Source organism: Balaenoptera acutorostrata, chromosome 13 (genome assembly GCF_949987535.1).
Source record: "Balaenoptera acutorostrata chromosome 13, mBalAcu1.1, whole genome shotgun sequence".
Lineage (NCBI taxonomy): Eukaryota > Metazoa > Chordata > Mammalia > Artiodactyla > Balaenopteridae > Balaenoptera > Balaenoptera acutorostrata.
The window spans coordinates 79,803,183-79,825,355 of record NC_080076.1 but is presented as its reverse complement, the minus strand read 5'-3'; the positions used below and the strand labels follow the sequence as shown (position 1 = coordinate 79,825,355).

General features: G+C 47.4%; 1 long non-coding RNA gene and 1 other non-coding gene across 3 annotated transcripts in view; one reads left to right on the top strand and one right to left on the bottom strand.

The window, feature by feature from the left end:
- The window catches only part of LOC103012402 (uncharacterized), a 234,960-nt gene that overhangs the window by 96,612 nt on the left and 116,175 nt on the right, over nucleotides 1-22,173 (bottom strand). The window contains exon 4 of one of the 2 annotated variants that reach the window (XR_003623208.2): nucleotides 21,157-21,265. The exons of the other annotated variant lie outside the window; for it this stretch is intronic. This is a non-coding gene — a long non-coding RNA (uncharacterized LOC103012402). Of the gene's footprint in view, nucleotides 1-21,156; nucleotides 21,266-22,173 lie in introns of those variants that run through there. 2 annotated transcript variants of the gene reach the window in all.
- Nucleotides 16,293-16,364, top strand: TRNAK-UUU (transfer RNA lysine (anticodon UUU)). The gene has a single exon. It is a non-coding gene; the product is annotated as a tRNA-Lys (tRNA).

Below are 22,173 nucleotides of genomic sequence, written 5' to 3'. Positions count from 1 at the left end.
TGCTGAAATCCAAGCCCGATGCATAGTAAGTGCTCAATCAACATTAGCTATTTTATACACCCTCATATTTTTGCAAACACCTACATGCACGGTTGCAAAAGGCCATCCTCCCACGGTTTTAAAAAACATTCTAAGTTTCCCCAACAAAGATGGGTTAAGAAATTATGTTTTTGCCACACTATGAAATTATTTTAACTACCGTAGGAGGCAAGGGGCAATGGTCACAGCATATTTCATCATAAACCAGGTGATAACATTACATATTATAAAGCCCATTTTTAAAATTAGCTTTTAAAATAAATTTTTAAAAAAAGGCAACAGGAGATTTCACACCGTCTAAGTTAACTCCCTCCTCCCTCCCTCCCTCCATTTTTTCTTCTCATCTTTCCTTCCTTTTTTCTTTTTCTCTGAGATCTGCTTTTAGAAGAAAGATACCATTCAAAGAAAACAAGCTGTCGTCTCATAATTTCCTCAAAAGCAACAGCTTTCAGAGTCTAAGCTCAACTAACTCGTGTATCATCTACACCCCTACTCCCAGCCTCCTGCAGTCAGAACTGACCGATGTTCCCAAAAGTGGTCCTGAGACCCTGCAGCCTTCTCTGGTATCATCAAAGTCCTATTTGGTTGGAAAGATTCTACCCGCAAAGGCAGAGGACTGGACTTGGGTGACTCGATTCCATAGTGGTCAACGCAAAGTGGAATTTCACTTCAACCTAATAACCCAAAAATCAAATTGATCAAAGATCCGCCTGACCAATCAGGATGATTGGACTTCATGCAACAGCTCTTTATCCAGGGCCTCCTCTGGACAGAGTGCAATTCGGGGAGAAAAGAGACACTGTGCAACGAGACAGAGAAGGACCAGCTCTCATGGGGCAACCTGCTGAGTGGAAGGGGCTGCAGACAGAAAACAAGTGGATGGACGAACACACGTGATACGTGCAGGCAGTCATACGTGCTTTGAAGAAAACCAAGCAAGGTGATAGTTGTCAACTATTTTGCTCTGCAGGGGACACTGGAAAATGTCTGAGGGCCTTTATGGTTGTCACAGTGGAGGGTGGACTCTCCTGGCATCTAGTGGGTAGGGGTCAGGGATGCCGTTCAACATCCTACAGTGCCCAGGACGGCCCTCGCCACAGAGAATCTTCCGACCCCAAATGCCAACAGGAGTAGGGGTGAGAAATCCTACTCTAGAGAAGCCTGCAGGGGGTGAGGGGAAGGATGGGAAATTCTCACCAAGCTGCAGGTCACACGCTGCGGTCACAGGGAAGAGCAAGAAACAAGAAGAGGACACATTGGGTGTTTCGGAGGCCAGAAAATAGGACAACAAAATAGAGGAAGACTGGCTAACGGTGGCACTGTTCATGCATGTAGCAGACGCCGTAAGCAGGTGGCCGCGACAAGGCCACCTGCGGCTTCAGGGGGCAATTCCCCTTGTGCGGTGGTGTCCTACCTCAAGTGTCTGTCTCTCTCTGCATTTCACGGACACCTGCTCAGCCCCCCACCCCCAGAAGTGCCCAGGACGGGTGGGAATTGGTGGGTAAATGCCGCAGCCCCTCGCCCCCGGCTGGCCGTCCTCTGCAGTCTCCCAGGGGTCTCCTGAGGTCACCTGCTCCGTGATGTACCTTCTGTTGGTCTTCTCCTTCCCTGCCTCTTTCCCACTCCCCCATCACTGCTTCCTGGACTCACCTCCCAAATAAGCAACTTGGCCCCAGCTCCTTGCCTCGGGGTCTGCTCTGGGACGAACCCACATCCAAGCAGCGCAGATATCCTGTGACTGACTCTAGCTACAGCCCCGGATGGCATGCAGGCTGGCACTGGTATGTTCCTGCCTATTTTCATCCAGAGACCACTCCCTCCAGCTCGGGTCAGCGGCTGCACGGCCGGTCACATCACACGCCAAGAGGGCAGCCTCATTTCTCGTCTGGACATAGCCGGGGACCTTCCATTCCCTCGGATGCGGAGGCAGATGGAGAAATAGCTCGCTGCAAGCGGTCCTCGTTTCTTGGCAGAATGCCCCCAGCTCGGAGAGTTAGTTCTGTCAGCTCCACTCTGTCCCCTCCTCGGATCCTGTGCTCCCGGCCGTGTCAGGGGTCAGGGGGCCCATCTGCTGCCTGCATTGACTGGTGACGGCCCAGGCAGAGTTGGCAATCTTCGCTGCAAGACTCGGGCTGGTGTTGGGGGCTCTGTCACCCAGAGCCCAAGGGACACGTCCCGTGTGCCGCATCCCAGCCCCCTCCTCGCCCCCCGTGTTGCTAGACCTCTGGGCCTGCAGTGTGAGTCTCCTGGCGGAATTATTCCACAGCCCATCGGAGGATGAAGGCCTGGAACTTGGGCAGGGGCGGGCGGCGTGGAGGGAGTGGCATGTGCTGCTGGGTGACGGTCGTGCGCGTGGCAGGCCTGGAGACCCCATCCGCACAGACTGTGGGGCGAGTGCTTCTCCCTGGGGCGGTGGGTGCCGCCCTGCACGGAGGTGACTGGCACCTCTGGGTGGCAGAGGCACAGCAGGCGGGGCCAGGAGAAGGCGTAGGCGGCCAGCGTCACCCAGCGGGATGGACGCGCGGGCCCTGAGGGGACGAGGCCACAGGGAGGGGCTGCTGCGAGGTGGTGGTGGGGGGGGGAGAAAGGAGCCTGGGCTGTCCACGCCCACACCCAGAGGACCAGGGCCAGGAGTCAGGGCCGAGCTGCCCCTCCCAGCGAGGACGGGTGCTATGCAGGGTCTCCCTCCATCAGTCGCCTCTGCCTGTGGAGATGCTCTTCCGGCCCCATGGGCAGCCTCTTCCAGGGCTAACCGTCTCCTCCGTCCTCCAGCCTCAAAGTGCCGAAGACACACACACACACACACACACTCACTCACCCCATGCGGAAGCACAACCAGAAACACACACATGTACAAACACACAAATACACACAGAAACACAAACAGAAGAGATACATGTATATGTATAACTGAATCACTTTGTTGTACATCTGAAACTAACACAACATTGTTAATCAACTCTACTCCAATACAGAATAAAAAGTTAAAAAATAAAAATAAAAACAAAACCCAAAAAACAAAAAGCAAACACAAAACGCATATACACACAAACAGCCACATAAACGTACACCAACCCACCAATACGAACGCAAAAACACTCAAAGAAACACAAACATAAAAGCATACAGAAACGGACACAGATACACACACAGAAACACATATACACATGCAAACAAAAACACATACCCACACAAATGCCCATATACACACGAACACAAACACAAACACACGAATACACATACACAGAAACACAAAACGCACACATACACACATAAAAACATACATAGAAACACAAACGCAAAAGCCTATAGAAACACGCACATGCATACACACAGATGCAGAACCACACAGGACCACACGTACAGAAACGCACACACACCCTACGATGTGCATTCATGCACAGAACTTGGACCCTCCAGGATGTCAACGCTACCTTGATGTAATTCCTTCCAGGGCTTTAGGGCCTGAAGGACAGATGTGATGCCCAGGTCCTCCAGCCCCGTGAGGCCGTGGACACAACGAGGCAGATGAGTGCTGGGATCAGAGCCCCTAGGGCAGCTAGCCCACAAGACTTCAAATCCCAGCTCTGCCACTAAGTGATGACATAAGCTGAACTTCCATATCTCCTCCCATAAAGCAGGGGTGACGGTACCACCCATCTGGTGAGGATGGAGTGCACAGGTATACAACGTGCCCAGTGGGGGGCTTGGTATGTAACAAGCGCCTAGTGAAATTATTTCCACTGACACTGATTCTCAAGGGCCACCATCTCTGAGTTCCTACCTGCACAGCTTGGGGTCCCCAAGTTTAGCATCTCTCAGATATTCCAGAATCCCTAGAGAGTACCTCACACACGCTCATGAAGAATAGTCTGTTTTTCCATTATGACAACCTGCCAGTGAGGGCTGCCTGCAAGGCCTGGAGGGCGGGTCTCACACTGTCAGAAGGCCGGAGTCCACCATAAAAACGCCAATGCTGGGCTTCCCTGGTGGCGCAGTGGTTGAGAGTCTGTCTGCCAATGCAGGGGACACGGGTTCGAGCCCTGGTCTGGGAGGATCCCACATGCCGCGGAGCAACTGGGCCCGTGAGCCACAACTACTGAGCCTGCGCGTCTGGAGCCTGTGCTCCGCAACAAGAGAGGCCGCGATAGTGAGAGGCCCGCGCACCGCGATGAAGAGTGGCCCCCGCTCGCCGCAACTAGAGAAAGCCCTCGCACAGAAACGAAGACCCAACACAGCCAAAAACAAACAAATAAATAAATAAATAATTTTTTTTAAAAAAGTAACATTAAAAAAAATAATAACAAAATAAAGCTGCTTTGATGATCCATGTACACGTCTTTGTATGAACATATGCTTTCATTCTTCTTGCATAAATATCTAGGTGCAGAAAGGCTGGATCATACGGTCGGTGTATGTTCAACTTATAAAAAAAAACAAAAAAAACAAAAAAAACCGCCAGTGCTATGCCAGTACTCTTTCTTGATCCTCCCAAAGCTGCCAGCCCCCCGAAGTGCCAAATGATGCTGTATCAGCCTCGGACCCGCAGCATCAGAGCTCTGCTGGGCCGGGCAGAGCCAGGAGCAAACCCTTCCCTGACTTACTGCGATGCCTGGACTCCTGGCAGGGCTGCATTGGCCCTTCCCTCAAAGTCCTTATGCAAAAGCTTCTTCTCTCCCCTCCCCTCCCCTCTCCTCCCCTCCCCTCCTCTTCTCTCTCTCTCTCCTTCTTTCTCTCTCTCCCTCCCTCTCTCTCTTTCTCACTCTTTCCTTCTGTCTCTCTGTCTCTGTCTCAGTTCCCCCACTTCCTCTCTCTCCCCTCACCCTTCCACTTTATACTTGATCTAGGGCACAGACACCCCCCTGCTGCACGCCCCTCTCCCCCCCACCTCTCTCTCGGAAGCTCCCCTAGGATACAACACCACTTCCTAAGAGGAGATTTTCTGCTGGGGCGGGGTGGGCAGAAGAGAGCATAAAATGCTGGGGAAGGGGTACCCTCCAACACCCCAGCTTGGAGCCAGATAGACCTGGAGTTGAATCCTGAATCTGCCACTTAACTGCTCAGGATAATGTCCTAGGTGTGCCACTACATAAAGGAGGGACACGGTCGGCAATGTGTCATCCAAGTTACACCCCCGACCTCGATAGGGGGCCAGAGAACCCTGCCTGAGATCCTAGGAGACCACCTTCCAATCCGGAGGCTGTTTTTACATCCCTCACCTCCACCCGGAAGCCCAGGAGGAGGACAGATGAACAGGCTTAGTAGTGAGGGGCAGAACATTCCGAGTTGGGGTGATAAGCTGGGTCAGCTGACCCTTCAACCAGCACATATAGGCAACACAAATGTGTCAGGACGATTACTCAGGTGGCCTTTACGGGCAAAAGCTACAGACCCCCTCTAAACACCTTCCTACATCCGGGAGTCTGCTGATGTGGTAGTTGTGGCTTTGGGGAGCAGACCAAAATGACTTTGTGTCCTGGTTCTAGAACTTTCTAGGCATGTCCTTCAACCTCTCTGAACTTCCCCTTCCCCAGCTGGAAAATGGGCGTCAGGCTGTCTCTCGCCCAGGATGTCCTCAGGGATTCCGCTCAGCACAGACGAGGCTGCTGTCATTTTGATGGCGTTGCTATTATTCTAATAAGCTCAGAGAAGGAGGAAAACTATCTCCAAGGATGAGAAAGCCCAAGACAGGAAGGCGGGTGCTCTAAGGACATGCTGCGTTTCCATCTTGCTTTTGCAGAGAGCTGGTCTTAAATCTATGCCTTGGCTAATTCCCTCGTGTCTCTCTCTGCCCCGCTGCTCCCTCCCAGCCCCTTCCTCTCCATCCTCCAAGGGTGAAGTTAGCATACCAGTGGGGTTAGCAGAAGGGACAAACTGAATTAGATGTTAAATCAATTTGGCCTTCCTCCCCAGGGGCGCTGCAGGCAGGTTCCACATGAATAATGATTTGTCTGAGGCAGCAAACTGGATTATTTGATCAAAAAGGGGAAAAAACAACTCATGTTCATTTTTTAATAATGGCTTTTGCATCCAGTCTCCGAGCTTGGCTAAGAGGGGAGGGGGAGGGGAGGGGTGGCTGGCAGGGAGGACGAGTTGGAAGACAGACGATCACACAAAACGCTTTTTCTTCTGAGAACTCCCGTTCCAACCTCAGACTAGAGCAGGGGCTGCCCAACCCCACCCCTCAGAACGGTTTTAGGTTTTTCAATCTTTGAATAAAAATCGGAATCATAAGAATATTTATCTTATGTGCTTGACAATCTGGCATGCCCTGTTGTGTATCTCTGCATACATTAGAGCTCATTTAGTCTTACTGTGGAACTCAATCTATAGGTGAGGAACCTGAAGCTCCTAGAACAGGGTTTCCCCAACCTGGCACTGATGACATTTTGGGCTGTAATTCTTGGCTGTGTGGGGGGGGCTGTTCTGTGCACTGGGGGATGTTGAGCTGCATCCCTGGCCCCTACCCGCTAGATGCCGGTAGTGTAACCGGGCAGGACTCTACTGGGCCTTCCTGGGCAGGCCTCTCGCCATCTCCTCTGCTTTAGCTCCTCTCTGAAGTACCTGCATAACGGTGTCTGATGCACATTCCCAGAGTTGTTTTGCAGATGTGAAAACTCCCCACCAAATGGAAGACGTTAACTACTTGATGACCATGAGCACGGAGTCCCCAGGCCTCCTGGAGCCTAAGGGTTGATAAAGTTAACCCCTGTGACACCACCCCGTTCCCCCATCATCAGCCAATCAGAGAACCTTGCACAAGCTGATCACACACCCTGCGACCCTCCTCCCTCACCTGGCCTTTAAAAATGCTTTGCTGAAACCCTTTGGGGAGCTCGGGGCTTTTTAGGGAATGAGCCACCCGTCTCCTTGCATGGCCCTAGAATAAACCTTTCTCTGCTCCAAACTCTGATGTTTCGGTTTGTTTGGCCTCACTGTGCTTCGGGCACACGAACTTGCGCTAACAGAAGTATCCCCTGCCACAAGTTGTGACAACCAGAAATATCTCTAAGCAAGCTTCCCCTGGAGGACAAAATCAGTGCTAGTTAACAAACTCTGGTCTAGGTAGGTTAAGTAAGTAGTCAAAAATCACACCGCTAATGACTAGCTTACCTGGAATTCAAAGCCAGGACATCTTAGCTCAATGCCTGGCTCCTAACTGCTCTCCCATAGAAGAAGTCCTCCCACGCTAGGAGGGAGGTACAGAGGGCCAAAGAAAGACCCCACTAGCCATGTGTCTGGTGAGTTCCCAAGAGAGAAGATCCATCTTTCAGAGAAGCCAGGGAAAGCTGGGTAGAATGAGACCACAGTTCTACCATGACAGGGGGAAACACTCATGTTATACCCTATTTATACCAAATGTTAACCCCGTCTCCCCCCCCCAAAAGAAGCCCATTCTTCTTGTTAGCAGGCCTACATTCCAAAAAATGCTCTCAGTATTATTAATTGAAATTTGTCAATAAAATCATTGTGGGAATTTGTTTTTTCTGCATACCTACGTCATACCCTCAACTTGGCCTTTGCCCACAAAGTCAGATTTACAGAAAGTAAACCTGGCCCCTTATAGAAAGTTTGCTGACTCCTGGGCTAGAGGAACAATTGTGGAAACGGTTTCCACATCCACTGGCAGGGTTATTTTATGAGGAGGAGCCACTGGATGCCTTTGGTGATTAAACACAGACTACAGAGCCAGGTGACCTGGGTTCGAATCCTAGCCCTGCCTTGTATTGGCTGTGTGACTTTGGGCAAGTCACTTAACCTCTCTTTGCTGATGTTTCCTCATTTGTAAAATTAGGGCTTCCCTGGTGGCGCAGTGGTTGAGAATCTGCCTGCTAATGCAGGAGACACGGGTTCGAGCCCTGGTCTGGGAGGATCCCACATGCCGCGGAGCGGCTGGGCCCGTGAGCCACGGCTGCTGAGCCTGCGCTTCTGGAGCCTGTGCCCCGCGACGGGAGGGGCTGCGATAGTGAAAGGCCCGCGCACCGCGATGAAGAGCGGTCCCCGCACCGCGATGAAGAGTGGCCCCCACTTGCCGCAACTGGAGAAAGCCCTCGCACGAACCAAAGACCCAGCACAGCCAAAAATAAATAAATAAATAAAATTAATAACGAACAACATCTACCTTGGCAAACTACAGAGAGTTCATATAAGTGAACTGATATAAATGTAAAGCTCTCAGAGCAATATCTGACTTGTGAAAAAGTGCCATTTAAATGTGAGCCATTTATGGCTGTTGTTATTATAATCTTCATCATCATCGTTATCACTGTCTTTTGAAAAGCCTGGTTCAAGCTACTTGTTTGAGCTCTGCTCGTGGTCCAGTTGTAACTTTCTCCAGCTTTGAGGAATTAGCCACTTCTCACTTTTCTTTCCCACCTCATGGTTTGGGGCTTTCTCCCTTCTGCAAATTTTATCACTGGCCTCCTCAAGGCCTTTCTAGGTGGAGGTGGCCAGATCTAGGAGTGAGAAATGGTAAATATTTGATTGTATTCGGGAAAGAAATGCCCCTGGCTTGGGCCTTCTCTTAGCCCTCAATGCATGCATGAAGTCTCAGTTTATTTTTAATAGGTCTGTTCAGAAGTGGCTCCTTGGAGCCATTTCATTTTCCCCTGCTCATCGGAGAGTCCTGGAGATGCCCCCATAGCCAGGCGTTTCCTAGGAAAAGTCTCAAGCTGATCTCTCCAAAGGTCACCTGAAGGACTGATACCTACAACTCAGAGTGGAGTGTTTGGTTGTTTCCCTGAAACCTCAGGGAAATAATACAAGTGAAACACTTAATAATACTTCTCATCCTCATCAGCATTTATTGAGCTGTTACCAAGCTGTCCCGAATGCGGTGCTAACTTCTTGGTATGTATTATCTATTTCAATTCTTGCTGCCCAATGGATAGGTTCTATGATTAGCACGATCTTACTGATGAGGAAATTGAGATCAGAGGAGTTAAATGACACGCCCAGGGATACACAGCTGGAAACAGGCAGAGCAAAGCTTCCTGGCTTTAATAGCTATAGTTAAGTTGCTGTACATTGAATTGACCTATGACATGTCATGGGTGAAGCTGACACAGTAAAGGGTACACAGAACTCTTCGTACTGCATTTGCAACTTCTTCCATTTTCCCAGCCTGACCTCCCAGAATCCTGATCTCTAACAAGCTGTGTACATCAAGGCTCTGCCCGAGCCCCCTTTCACCACCCCAAAAGAGACTGGGTATTTTTTTTCCGAGGGGGGTTCTTCCACCACTGCCCCTTTCCCCTTGCCTCTTACCCTTCTGTACTGGTGTTGGTTCAATGACAGGACTGTAATATCCTGAGTCCAGATTCCTTTTTTTTTTTTTTTTTTTTTTTTTAGCAAAATCAGCGAAAGATTTTGTTGGCTAAGTGGGAAAATATTTCATTCCTACTTGAGAAAGGCCAGCAGAGGCCTGAGAGCTGACTGGATTCCTTGTGGAAAACTCATGCCTCACCTGATGTATTTGATCAAATACATCCCGGACCTGAGAGTATCTCTTTCTGCCATTTGGGGATTAAGATTTTCTACAGCTCTTTCATTCACAGCGTCTACATCTCATCCAGGAGACGGCATTGCCCCATAAATCAGGCTGCGGAGGACAGTCAAGGTCATGAATCTCCTTAAACTTCACCCCGTGCCCCCCTTCCCAACCCTCACCACCTGGGGCTGCATTCACGGGGCTCGCAGGCAGTGACACTGGGGGAAGCATCCGGAGGCAGTGAACTTGTTCCGCCTGCTCAGTCAGCCCTTCCTTAACCAGCAGCAGCTTTCTTAACCAGCACTAGAGGCCAATGGGGAACTGGTACTTATGGAGGACCTACTTTGTGCCAGGCATGGAGTCAGGCACCTCAAGGATGTCATTCCCCTTTTACAGATGAGGAACCCGAATTCGGAAAGCTACACTAAGAACGCTGGAGCTGCCTTGGCATCCCAAAGGCCATGATCACACAAATTCATTCCATCCTCCCTCTCTCCCTTCCCTCCTCCTTCCATTCATTTATCCAACGGAGCCTTGATTACTGAGTATCGGCTGTGGGCCAGAAGCCACACTCAGACAGGAGGCTACTTAATGAGTCAGGCTTGACTTGCCCCTGCTTGGAGCTGGCATCGTGGAGACACCTGTCCTTCCTGGGGGGTTCTGTGAGTCTGTGATGCATGGTCTAGATATAAAAATGATACCGATGACGGTAATAATACAGATAACTATAATAAAATTAATGAGGAGGAAGCAGTTCCTCATTAGCACAACAGAAATAATACCTATCTTATTGGATGTTGAAGTGCTCATTTATAAGTTTCTGGGTACAGGATGTGTCACAATCAATGTTGCCTTCTATTCGAAGTGATTAAGTTCCTTGCAGGATTGTTATGGAGGTCTGACTAGTTTATGTCTGTACAGTGCACAGTAGCCACTCTATAAACGTTAGCTGATATTCTGTCCGTTGACTTTTGGGGACCTGAGGTCTTTCCAGGTCCTGGGACAGGTGGAAGATGCTAGGCACTTGAATTTCTCCTTCTTCTCTTCTGAGATGGCTCCAAGTGGACACGGTGTCATCCTGGCATGATCCGTGGGATCATCTCACCTCTCTCTCTGGCCTGGCTGATGTCAGAGACCCCCGAACTGCTTCCCCGGGAAAGAAAGGCAGTGTCCACTAGGGCCCGCTTGACCAAAGGGCCACTTGCCTGTGACGGCAGAGGGACTGGAGTTCTAGCCTGATTCCCTCCTGTGATCTTGGGCAAGTCACATGACATTTGTCAGGGTCCTGGCAAAATGCAAAGAGCACACTCAAGTCAGGATAATTCAGGGAGCATTTCATAAAAAGCCTGTTTGCAAAGGTGTGGGCAGGGTGTAGAGAACACAGCAACGGGCTGGGCGGAACCCCAGCAGGGGGCTAGCAAGGAGGGCACATTACCATGCTCAGACCTGAAGGAGTGAAATAAGGGGGCAAGCACACACCCTGGAGTCAGATGGTTGTACCGAGAGAGTCACCCCACTGGATCTGTGACCCTTGGTGGAGGGATCAAAGGTCTGCAGTGACCCCGCAAAATGGGAGCAGGGGGACCCAATACACCACCTGATCTCTCCTTCCTCCATCCAACTCTCTGTGATCGGCTAGTGCCTCCACTGGCCAAATGCAGACAGAAAGCAGAAGACACAGGGGGTCACTGATGTGGTTTCCACAAGGATGTTTCTCAGGGCAAAAAGCTGCGTACAGAAGGGTGGACCGTGGATCGTGAGGGCCAGACAGAAGACGTCTTACACACTCTCCTCTCTGACCCTCAATCCCTACCTCTTATAAACGAAGACGTGGCTTCAAACCCTTTATCCTATAGCAGCTGAATCTGTCCTCTGTAAAGGATGATAATATAAACAATCAACACACAGAACATATAAGTGTGGTCCGCTCTGCTTCAAATGGGGGGTCAGGTCAAGGTCCCCACTTCCTAGCAGCTCCCTCACCCCTTGGGGTTAAAAAGCCCTGCAAAAAGGGTTTATGTGGACATAAGCCAGATATTCCTGGGTCATTTTAGGATTCACAGTAGCCGTCCCTCCTTAAAAGAGTTCCTCCACTGAACCTTCAGTGTGTCTGAAGTTCCCACGTCACTCCCTGACTTTAAAGTCAAGTTCATAAAACCCGAGTATCAGTCTCATCTTATTCTATTAGCCTCGATAAAGTTTAGGCCCGGAAATCAATGCCCAGATTAGGCTGTATTTGACATAATTGCCACCAAAGGAACGTCTGAAATGTCACATTGAGCTGGGAACACCCATTACTTCTTGACTTTCAAGTTTCTCACTTTTCTGTCTTTTCTTTCTTCTGTTTCACTTTGGCAGTTAAATTTGTCCCCCACCCCCCTGCCCCATCCCCTTCTCCCTCTGCCTCTCTCTGTATTTAGAAATTACTGTATAAATGTACGTATTAGAACTCATATCCTCTCCCTCTGGCTGCCACACCATGCCTTATTTCTGATCCCAAATGTCCTAGGAATTTTAGCACCACAGTTAAGAGTATGGACTTTGACATCAGAATAGCTTTGTTGTAAGAATCAAATAAGATAATGCACGTAAAATACTCGACACAGTTCCTGGCAAGTAGTAAGCACTCAAAGCAATTTTATTACTGTTAAGTAACAGTGTAAAAAAAAAAAAAAAAGTGTAATATACACTCTGCCTCCAAAGCCTCCTGCCCCAGTCACTACTGAATTCTAAAATCAAGAGTCCCTTTCTACTCAATCTGGACCTTTCCATTAAAATAAATAAATGTATCTGATAAAAAAATTATCAAATACTTACCATATGCGAGATATAAGAATACAAAGATTAAAAAACAAAAGACGTGGATGGATCTAGAGACTGTCATACACAGTGAAGTAAGTCAGAAAGAGAAAAACGAATATCGTATATTAACGCATATATGTGGAATCTAGAAAAATGGTACAGATGAAGCAGTTTGCAAGGCAGAAGTGGAGACACAGATGTAGAGAACAAATGTATGGACACCAAGGGGGGAAAGCTTGGGGGGGGGGGGATGAACTGGGAGATTGGGATGGACATATATACACCAATATTTATAAAATAGATAACTAATGAGAACCTGCTCTATAGCACAAGGAACTCCACTTCGCTGTTACAGTAGAAACTAACACAACATTGTAAAAAAACTATACCCCAATTAAAAAAAAAAAATGTTGCAACCTTCTTAGGGTATTCTAGAGGAGGAGATAGACACAGTTCAAGGATCCAAAAGGTACTATCAGAAGGCAGGGGAGAGAGTCTTTCTCATTTTTCCTATGAGAATCGGAAAATTTCACAGAGGGATGTCCAAGTGTCACGTGTTAAGGATGGCTGAGGATGAAAAACTTACAGGACAGGCAAGAGAACATTTCAGATGGGGAACAGCATGCACACACTATGTACAGATCAGCCTCCCAGGACCCAAAGGTGGGTGGAGAAGGGTGGAGAATGATCTGGGAGTTCACGTATTCATTCAAAAAAAATTTTTTTGGAGTGATTGCTATGTGTCAGGCACTGTTGAGATGCTTGGTGGGGATAAAGCAATGAACCGATTTGACACAAATGCCTTGCCCTCCTGCAGCTTACATTCTAGCTGGCAGAGACAGACACTCATCATAATAAATAATCAAATTTGACAGTAGGAGTAGTAGTAGAGCTGTTCTTTGGTGTAGTAGGCCAAAGAATAGCTCCCAAAGATGTCCACATCCTAATCCTGGAATCTGTGAATATGTTAGGCTACACGGTAAAGGCAAATTAAGGCTGCAGATGGAATTACCTTTGCTCAGCAGCTGATCTAAAAATAAGGAGATGATTCTGGCTAGATTCTCTGGCTGGGCCCAATGTATCCACAAAGGTCCTTAAAAGTAGAAGAGGGAGGCAGGGAAAGACAGTTTGGAGGGAAATGTGACTCCAAGAGAATGGTCAGAGAGATGCAAGATTGCTTTGAGAAGGGGCCACAAGCCAAGGAATATAGGCGGCCTCTAGAACCTGGAAAAGGCAAGAGAATGGATTAGAGCCTGGAGCCTCCAGAAGGAATGCAGCCTTGCCAACACCTTGATTTCACCCCACTGAGACCTATGCCAGACTTTTGAACTACAGAACTGTAAGATAATAAATTTGTGTTGTTTAAGCTGCTAAGCTTATGGTAATTAGTTATAATATGGCAGCAACAGAAAATTAATACAGATGGTGATAAGTGCTGATGGAAAGACAAAATCAGAAAGGGAGCTAGCTACCTAGGTACTGCACGTCTGTGGGCAGACAAGAATTCAGTGTTAAATACAGTAGCCAGAAAAGTCCTCTTGGAGAAGGTGATATTTAAACGAAAACCTGACTCAAGTGATGTAGAAAGCCATGTCGATATCTGGAGGAAGAGCTGTTCAGGAGGAAGCACGGTGACTCAGGGGAGTGTGTCTGGTGTGGACAAGGAACCGCGGGGAGCCTGGTGTGGCGGGAAGAGAGGGGCTGATGTAGAGGGTATCAGGAACTGATGCCAGAGTGCTAACAGGGGTGCCCAGATCAGGAAGGACTTTGACTTCCACTCTGACTCTGATGGAAGCCATTGGAGGGCTTGGTGCAGACAAGAGACAGGGTGGGATCTACCCATTAACAGAACCTCTCCGGCTGCTCTATTAAAACTACACTGGAGGGGAAAGCACTGTTTGAGGCTACTGCACTAACACAGAGAGATGATTGTGGCTTGCTCCAGATCAGAGCAGCAGAGGTTTTAAGAAGTGGCGGGAACCATGTGGGTAACAGCATGATGGACTCAGAGGGTTGGTCAAGGAGGAAGAGGCAGGATTGGGGCTTGATTAAAAAAACAAAACAACAACAAAAAACAACATAGCTTGGACTCTTCATGATCTGGGCAATTGAACTAATCTCAAAACTTCCCTCAATTCCTTTTCATGGATGACCCGATCCCTCTCATCTCTCCCTAAGCTCACTGAGGTTTTCAACCTGCGGCCCATCTCAGAGCCTCGGAGGCTGGCTGCCTTGTGGGGACGGCTGTGTATCACAGCACAGCAAGTGGGGTCCGAGCTGGTGGGACACGGGCAGCCACGCCACGTCCTTGCTGAGCTGCTGCCCCTCGTTACCTCGAGTAAAAGGTGGAGAGGCCCATATATTTATAACTCTCCAAGCTTGCCGGTCAGCACCTTCTGAAGGACACGTTGCTGTCTGCACCCTACGCTGCAGGGAGTTGCATCAAGGAAATGCATTAAGGAGAATCAGCAGGAGGCTAGGGTACCGTTGGTCAGGCTCCCTCCCTCTCAATTATTTATCACTCGTAATTTCCAGCAAATCGCTGGCTGTTCATTGGTGATCATCCATTATTGAAGCACTTCCTAGGGCCCGGGCCAGGTTTTCGGGAGCTAGAGCTGGGGCTGTAATCTTGAAAGCTGTTAGACAACCCCCAGGGAGACCGGGGTCTCCAGAGTGGCTGGTCATCCGCTGAGGATACACCTTTTAATTGTTGGCTTTTGTGGGAGCCTGGGATTGGTCAAGAGCCAGCGTGTGGTTTACCATCGGTAATTGACAGAGCCCTGCCGTTTTAGGAGTATGTGTGTGTGTTAAGTTGCCTCATCTGTGGGGATAACTGTGGACCCCCGATGGTTGTGAGCTTTTCTGCTATTCCCGAGAGCTTGGGGTACCATCGTTGGCCTGTGTCCCTTCAGATTCAGCTACTACAAACATATAAACACTGCTCCTCTCAGCACTCTCTGGGCCAACAATTTGGCAATCAAGGCAAAAGGACTGGCAATTACAGGCCAATATATTCACCAGAGTTTTCTTATACCCTCGTGAGCAATACTATAATCCAGCAAGAAGCCTGGAGGTTACCCTCTATCTCTTGCTTTTCTTCTTCCCCAACAATCTATCCCAGATTGCCCCAACCCATCACCAAGGCCTCCTGGCTCTACCTCCAATATATAATAGATATATATGTCACCTATTCCCATGTCTTTATCTTTCTGCCACCATTACTTTGCTCTAAGTCACCACCACCATGTCTCATTGCCCCCTTCTAATCCATTCTCCACTCAGCAGTCACAGGTCTATTCTAAAAACCTAAATCAACAAGGACCTACTGTGTAGCACAGGGAACTCTGCTCAATATTATGTAACAACCTAGATGAGAAAAGAATTTGAAAAAGAATAGATACATGTATATGGATAACTGAATCACTTTGCTGTACACCTGAAACGAACATAACATTGTTAATCAACTATACTCCAATATAAAATAAAAAGTTAAAAAAAAAACAACCCAAATCAGATAACATTACCCTCATTCTCTAAAACCCTTGAATGGCTCCCCATTGCAATTGGCATAAACTATTTTGTCTGGTGTACAAACTACCTCTTTACCATGTTACACAAGAATGTCCTTTCATGATTCCAACCTCACTGGTCTTTGGTCAGCTGCTTGAGAAAGCTTTTCCTGCACCAGTCTTCTTGCACAAGCTCTTCGCTCCTCTGGGGTTGCTCATCCTCCAGATCTTCTTGTGTCTGTTCCTGTCTCATAATTCAAGCTTGAGCTTTAAATGCCACTTCCTTGAAGAGTCTTTCCGTGACCACCCTATCTCGAGCAGGTTACCTTCCTCCACACCCTGCTATTCTCCATCATTGGATTCTGGTTTCTTCCTTTGTAGCTTTCATGTCATTTGCCAATGATTGTTTATTTGTTTATTTGTTTTGTTTTAAAATCCAGACTCCTGGAAGTTCCCTGGTGGTCCAGTGGTTAGGATTCAGTGCTTTTACTGCCGTGGCCCAGGTTCAATCCCTGGTCGGGGAACTGAGATCCCACAAGCTGTGCGGTGTGGGCAAAATAAAATAAAATAGAATTCAGACTTCATCACAGATTGTAAACGCTATAAGATCTTCACCAGTGCCTAGCACAAGGCTTGACACACAGTAGGTGCTCAATAAATATTAGTTATTACATGCATGAATCAGTAAATAAGTTAGGTTACCATTTATGATTCCAAAATAGGGCCCATAAATCCAAAAAGCGTGAGCCATCTCTTACTATACTCCCAATCTCTGGTGACCAGAAGCCCTCTCATCCTTCATGCCAACAAAGATGCTCCCATAGTTGTAGGATCTTAGGTTGAAGGAATCCAAGTGATCTTCCTGCCTGGAATAGGGACTCCAGTGCAATAACCCTGGCAGACGATCGCCCCTCCTCTGCCTGAACAGTGCCAAGCCACGGACAGCTCTCTCCTCAGCATGCAGGCCTTCCATGGTCAGACAGCCTTGACTATTTGAAAGGTTTTCTTGTAATGACTCAGAACTTGCCCTCCTGAAGACATCCACCATTTTCTTTTATTTTATTTTCACAGTTCAATGAAGAATGTGGACTCCAGAGTTTGCTGGACTTGAGTTTGAATACTGGCTCCACCACTCACTTAGCTACACAACTTTGGACAAGTGGCGAAACCTCGCCCAAACTCAATGCCATTTTTTTGTAAAATAGGGATAATGATATTCTTATCACACTAGGGGTATACATGAGACAATGCTTCTAAAGTGCTTAGTTCAGGGCCTGATACATAGTAAGCCCTCAACACTATTAATGATTGCTATTAAAATGAGGCAGAATACAAAGGAATTAAGAGCATACACTCTGGGCTTCCCTGGTGGTGAAGTGGTTAAGAATCCGCCTGCCAATGCAGGGGACACGGGTTCAAGCCCTGGTCCAGGAAGATCCCACATGCTGCAGAGCAACTAAGCCCATGCGCCACAACTACTGAGCCTGCGCTCTAGAGCCCAAGAGCCACAACTACTGAAGCCCGCGCGCCTAGAGCCCATGCTCTGCAACAAGAGAAGCCACCCCAATGAGAAACCCGCGCACTGCAATGAAGAGTAGCCCCCGCTCGCGACAACTAGAGAAAGCCTGCATGCAGCAGTGAAGAACCAACACAGCCAAAAAAATAAAAAATAAAATAAAATAAATTTTAAAAAAAAGAGCATACATTCTGGGGCCAGACTGCCTGGTTTTAACTCCAGCCTGTCTGCTCACTCACTGGGGGACCTGGGTGAGTGGCTTTAGTCTCCCCATGACTCAGTTTCCCCATCTCTAAAGCAGAGCTAACAGTAATACCCATCCAACTCACCAGATTGTTTTTAAGAAATAAGTGGTTCAATACATGTGAAATATTTAGTGCCTGGTATGTAGTAAGCACTCAATAAATGTTAGCTGTCGTCGCCCTCATGATTATGGATCTTCTCCTGCTACTTATCTTGAATGTTATTGTCCTAGATTTTTGACTTCCTCTTCAGAGGAATCCAAAAGAATTAGACATGAGCTAGACAAAAGCCACACATCCCCTAACTGGGAAGCCACATCCGTGAGGGTAGACAGCCATGTCTTCACTAAGTTTTGAAGGCAGACGCCCCGTGGAATATCAACTGATGCAACAGAATCTGTGTTTGGAAATTCCTGAATTGCTGTGTTTGTTTTTGCTTGATAAGTTCACTGGTTGCTGGTATATTCAGTTAAGCATCATACCTAACTGTTCTCTGAAAGGAAAACAGGAAAAAATAAAAAGATTTGTGTTTGCAGTGTTGGGGTGTGTGTGTGTGTGTGTGTGTGTCCACATACATTTGAGAACTCTTAGGGGCTCTCACAAGCTAATGTGCATTGAACGTGTCCAGAAGGGAGACACAGTGTACAGGGATCTCGGACTGATTTGGCTGTGGGACATTTGTGTTTTGGGAACATCTATTAAACATCTATTAATGACTCACCAAATTGGATTTGTAGATCAAACCAAATGCTTAAAAACAGGCAGGTACCGGAAACAGTTATTGCCTGATTCAATTCAAGAATGCCTCACAGCTCATCTGAAGTTTTCACAGTAAACAGCCTGTGTTCCTCCAGGACCCCAAACTATTTTGGTATTGGATGGCCCTGGCTTCATAAGCATGGGGGAGCCCTCACTCACTTCCGGGAGAAGCTCTGACTTGCAGGGTCCATGGCACTCAGTGGGATCTCAAAATATACCTCTAGAATAAAGGAATGAAGAAATGATGGATGGCCACTGATACCTCTTCGATGTTTTCTTTCTACCTGGATCAGATTCTTGGTGACAATAAAATCTAACAACTTCAATGCGTTTGTGTTCCAGACACATCTCCAAAATAAGAGTATGAAGCAAGATGTTCTCCTGAGAGCCTTCCAAACATAGTATTCCAGGAAAGTTTCAAAGCCCCAACTCCTAGCTCCTATAATGATTAAAATGTCCACCTTCATATTTTTTCTCCATACCAGAGAGAATGTATGGGGTTCTGCATGACAGAGTGAGGATGGCTGAATAACTCCACGTGTAATTAACTCCTTGGAATATTTCTATTGTTTTAGAGATCTTTTAAATGCCCGTGTAATTTAATGAAAAAAAACACAAACTCCATTAGCCAAATTATATTCTACTATTAAGGCCAGGCTAGGAAGAAAACAAATGACATTTGCCCTTGACCTTCTTCTTTTTGATCCCTCTCACTTAGTGAGAATTTACCTGTTGATTGCAAAGGTTTGGGTCTTAATGTTTTGTTGGGTCTTTATCGAGTTATACTCTGCACATAGTGCAAAAATGCCTGTGGAAATTCAAACACAGCTTTATTTATCACTGGGTAAGATGGCTTAATCCTGCATCAGAAAATATAACACCCCCCCCCCCACAAAAAAAAACTTAGCATTCATAATTGGTAGGCAAAGAGAATACTAATTCAAGAATTAGCTAATTAGCTAATTAGAATACTAATTCAAGAATTAGCTTTTTTCCCAGTTGATCTTTATTCATTGACTAGAATCCTACTAAGTTTCCACTTAATCATGTATTGATGGCAGATGACAGCAGATGAAGTAGCCTCATTCATTGTTTAGAGACCTTTGATAGAAGCCCAGTCTAAACTCCTGGGAATCCCAAGGAAAGCCCCTCATGCCGTGAGAAATCTGGGCCAACATAAAAGGAAATGAGCATTTTCCAAACACACACAAATGAGTAATCTGGGGATACTGGTTAGGTCTGGTCATGCAGCCAAACACGAAAGCATAAGAACTTCAACCCCAAGGATTAAACTCTTGTCCTCACATCTTCCACTGTGGTTTTCTAATATTTCTGGGATTAACATTCCTGGGAGTTGATCTCATTTTCTTCAGCATGTTCAGGAAGTTTGTTGGCGCTGACCTATGACTCAGAGCCCATATCATTCTCTCCCAAATCAAGTGCCCTGGACTGAGTCGAGGACCTAAGGAAGACTAGAAGGGACAGGGTCCATCCAAAAGCTCAACTGTCTTCAAAGATTATTCAGAAAGTCCAAGCCTTGGGCCAGTGGGTTGGTGGAAAAACTGGATTGCTCATGTTTGAGCATCAGTTCTCCATGGTCTGGGTTTCCTGCCACCTTGGCCCTGCCCAGGTGCCTGTGCGGTTGCCTCATTTTTTATTTAGGCACCTTAAAATCCATCCATCACCTCTGAGCTCAGTCCTTTACTTAAAACACTTGGGTGGATCCATCCAGATGCCATGTGACAGTGACTATGGGCGCTGGGTCTGGGCTCAGATCCCACGTTTGGATTTGCTAACTAGCTGTGATATGCAATGATTTCATATGGAAAATCAAATCTGTATTAAACAAATATGAGCTGTAGTTACGGCTATGAAAGCTGGTGGGCTTCAAGGAACAGTCTACCAATGCCTTATATCGAAGTGGATCAAAAAATAAGGTGGAGACGGGTGGAGGGCAGGAAGTACGGAAGCGTGGACAGAGGTGTGATGCAGCAAATGTAGCAAAATGTCCGTGGTAGCATCCAGGTGGCGGGTATACAGATGTCCTTCGTATAATTACTTCAGCTTTTCTGTATGTTTGAAAATTCTCACGATAAAATTTTGAGGATATAAAACTGAACCACGCGGGGCTTCCCTGGCGGTCCAGCGGTTAAGACTTGCACTTCCACTGCAGGGGTGTGGGTTCGATCCCTGGTCAGGGAACTAAGATCCCAGATGCCGAGCAACGGGGCCAAAATAAATAAATAAAAAGAAAACGGAACCGCTAGACTGATCACACGAAAACTAACTAAATAAGTACACACATACACGCATGAAGGAAAAAATAAATAATTTGTCTATTCTCTTGCCCGCTAAAAACTCTTGTGTGAATCTCAGTCACCTACAGGGTGAATTTTATGCTCCTTTCCAAGCCCTGAACAGGCAGAGTTCTTTATGTCTCTTCTGTTATCACCTCTTCTCGCATCCTGCCTCTTGATAACACCCATTAGCAGCCCCACTGTGTTTGTAGATTCCTCCAAGCCCTACTTGTAGCTCACTTTACACCTCCATTGTCCTCCAACTGGACCTTTGTCCCCTTTACCTGGGCAACTTGTACTCATCCCTTAAAACCACCCCTGACCTTGGGCTTTTGCACCTGACATTGGGAGGAACAAAACTTATGCCACTTAACTCAGTTCATCATTTCAACTATTTGCCATCCTGGTCTGTCTTCCAAAGTGCTGGCTAGTTCTCCCAACCCTCGGTCACCAGGAAATACAATAAACAGGTGTATTCTCGTTTTAACCAACTCACTGATAATACGGTGAGCAGGCGAAGCCGCTGCTGAAGCCCATGGTCCAGATTCACAGTCATCTTCCTGACTGTTTCCAGTTCTTCAGCCATTGCCATTGGGTTGTCACCATCCAACCTGCAAGGAAGTCCATGGATCGGTTCAGAAAGGTAGCCCACCTTGATCCATCTTTCTCCAAAACACGCTACGAAAACCCATCAGTTATCGAGTTAAATTCGAGGTAGACGGTCTGCCATCTTCCCTGATCCAAAAGGAAGAAATGAGGCCACTTTAGCAGAATGTAGAAAACCCATCTGGCCCCTGGCAGTCCCTGCTCCATTTGCCGGGACCTGCCTTACTTCACACTATGGGAATCTTCCATGTGTTTCTCCTCCGTTCTCCACTCTGTTCTTTGCTTTAGGAGGCTGACCCACATGGACCACATCAGCAGCTCCCTTGCTTTCTGGTGTCGGGTTGAGTTTGAGCACCGGCAGGAGAAGAATGAGGTCAGGTATTTATTCCCGGTTTCCTCCCTGCCGGGGCGCTGGGGTTTGTCCATCTCCCTTTTCCAAAGGCCCTGCTTCTGTGAGATGGGAGCCTCCATTCAGGTCTCTCCTTCTGGCTTTCCTTGAGGTTGGAACCACTTCCTGTTATGGCGAATCCTGGAGGGCTTCACTACCCCTTGTTGGTTTCCCTACACTCAGTCGCGCCTTTAGAAAGCCTCCTGTATTAAAATCTCGTTAAGTTACCCAATTTACATGGCCCACCTGCTCCCTGCTAAGAGTCTGACCTAATTTTAGAACCAGGCTGGAATAACTCTCTGGACTGGGTATGCCCTGGAGATGATCCTTGAAAGGTGCATGGGTTTTTTGATTATTAGTTTTTGTTTGTTTTTTTTTTTCAAAAGTGGGGTGGTGCTCAGCGATGGCATCTCTTTGCTTAAGACCTGATCAAGCTCCAAGTCAAAACTGATTCTGGGATTTCAAGGACCTCTGTCTTGATTGATGACTCAGAACTCATGTGTGATGACAGATGTCCATATGCAT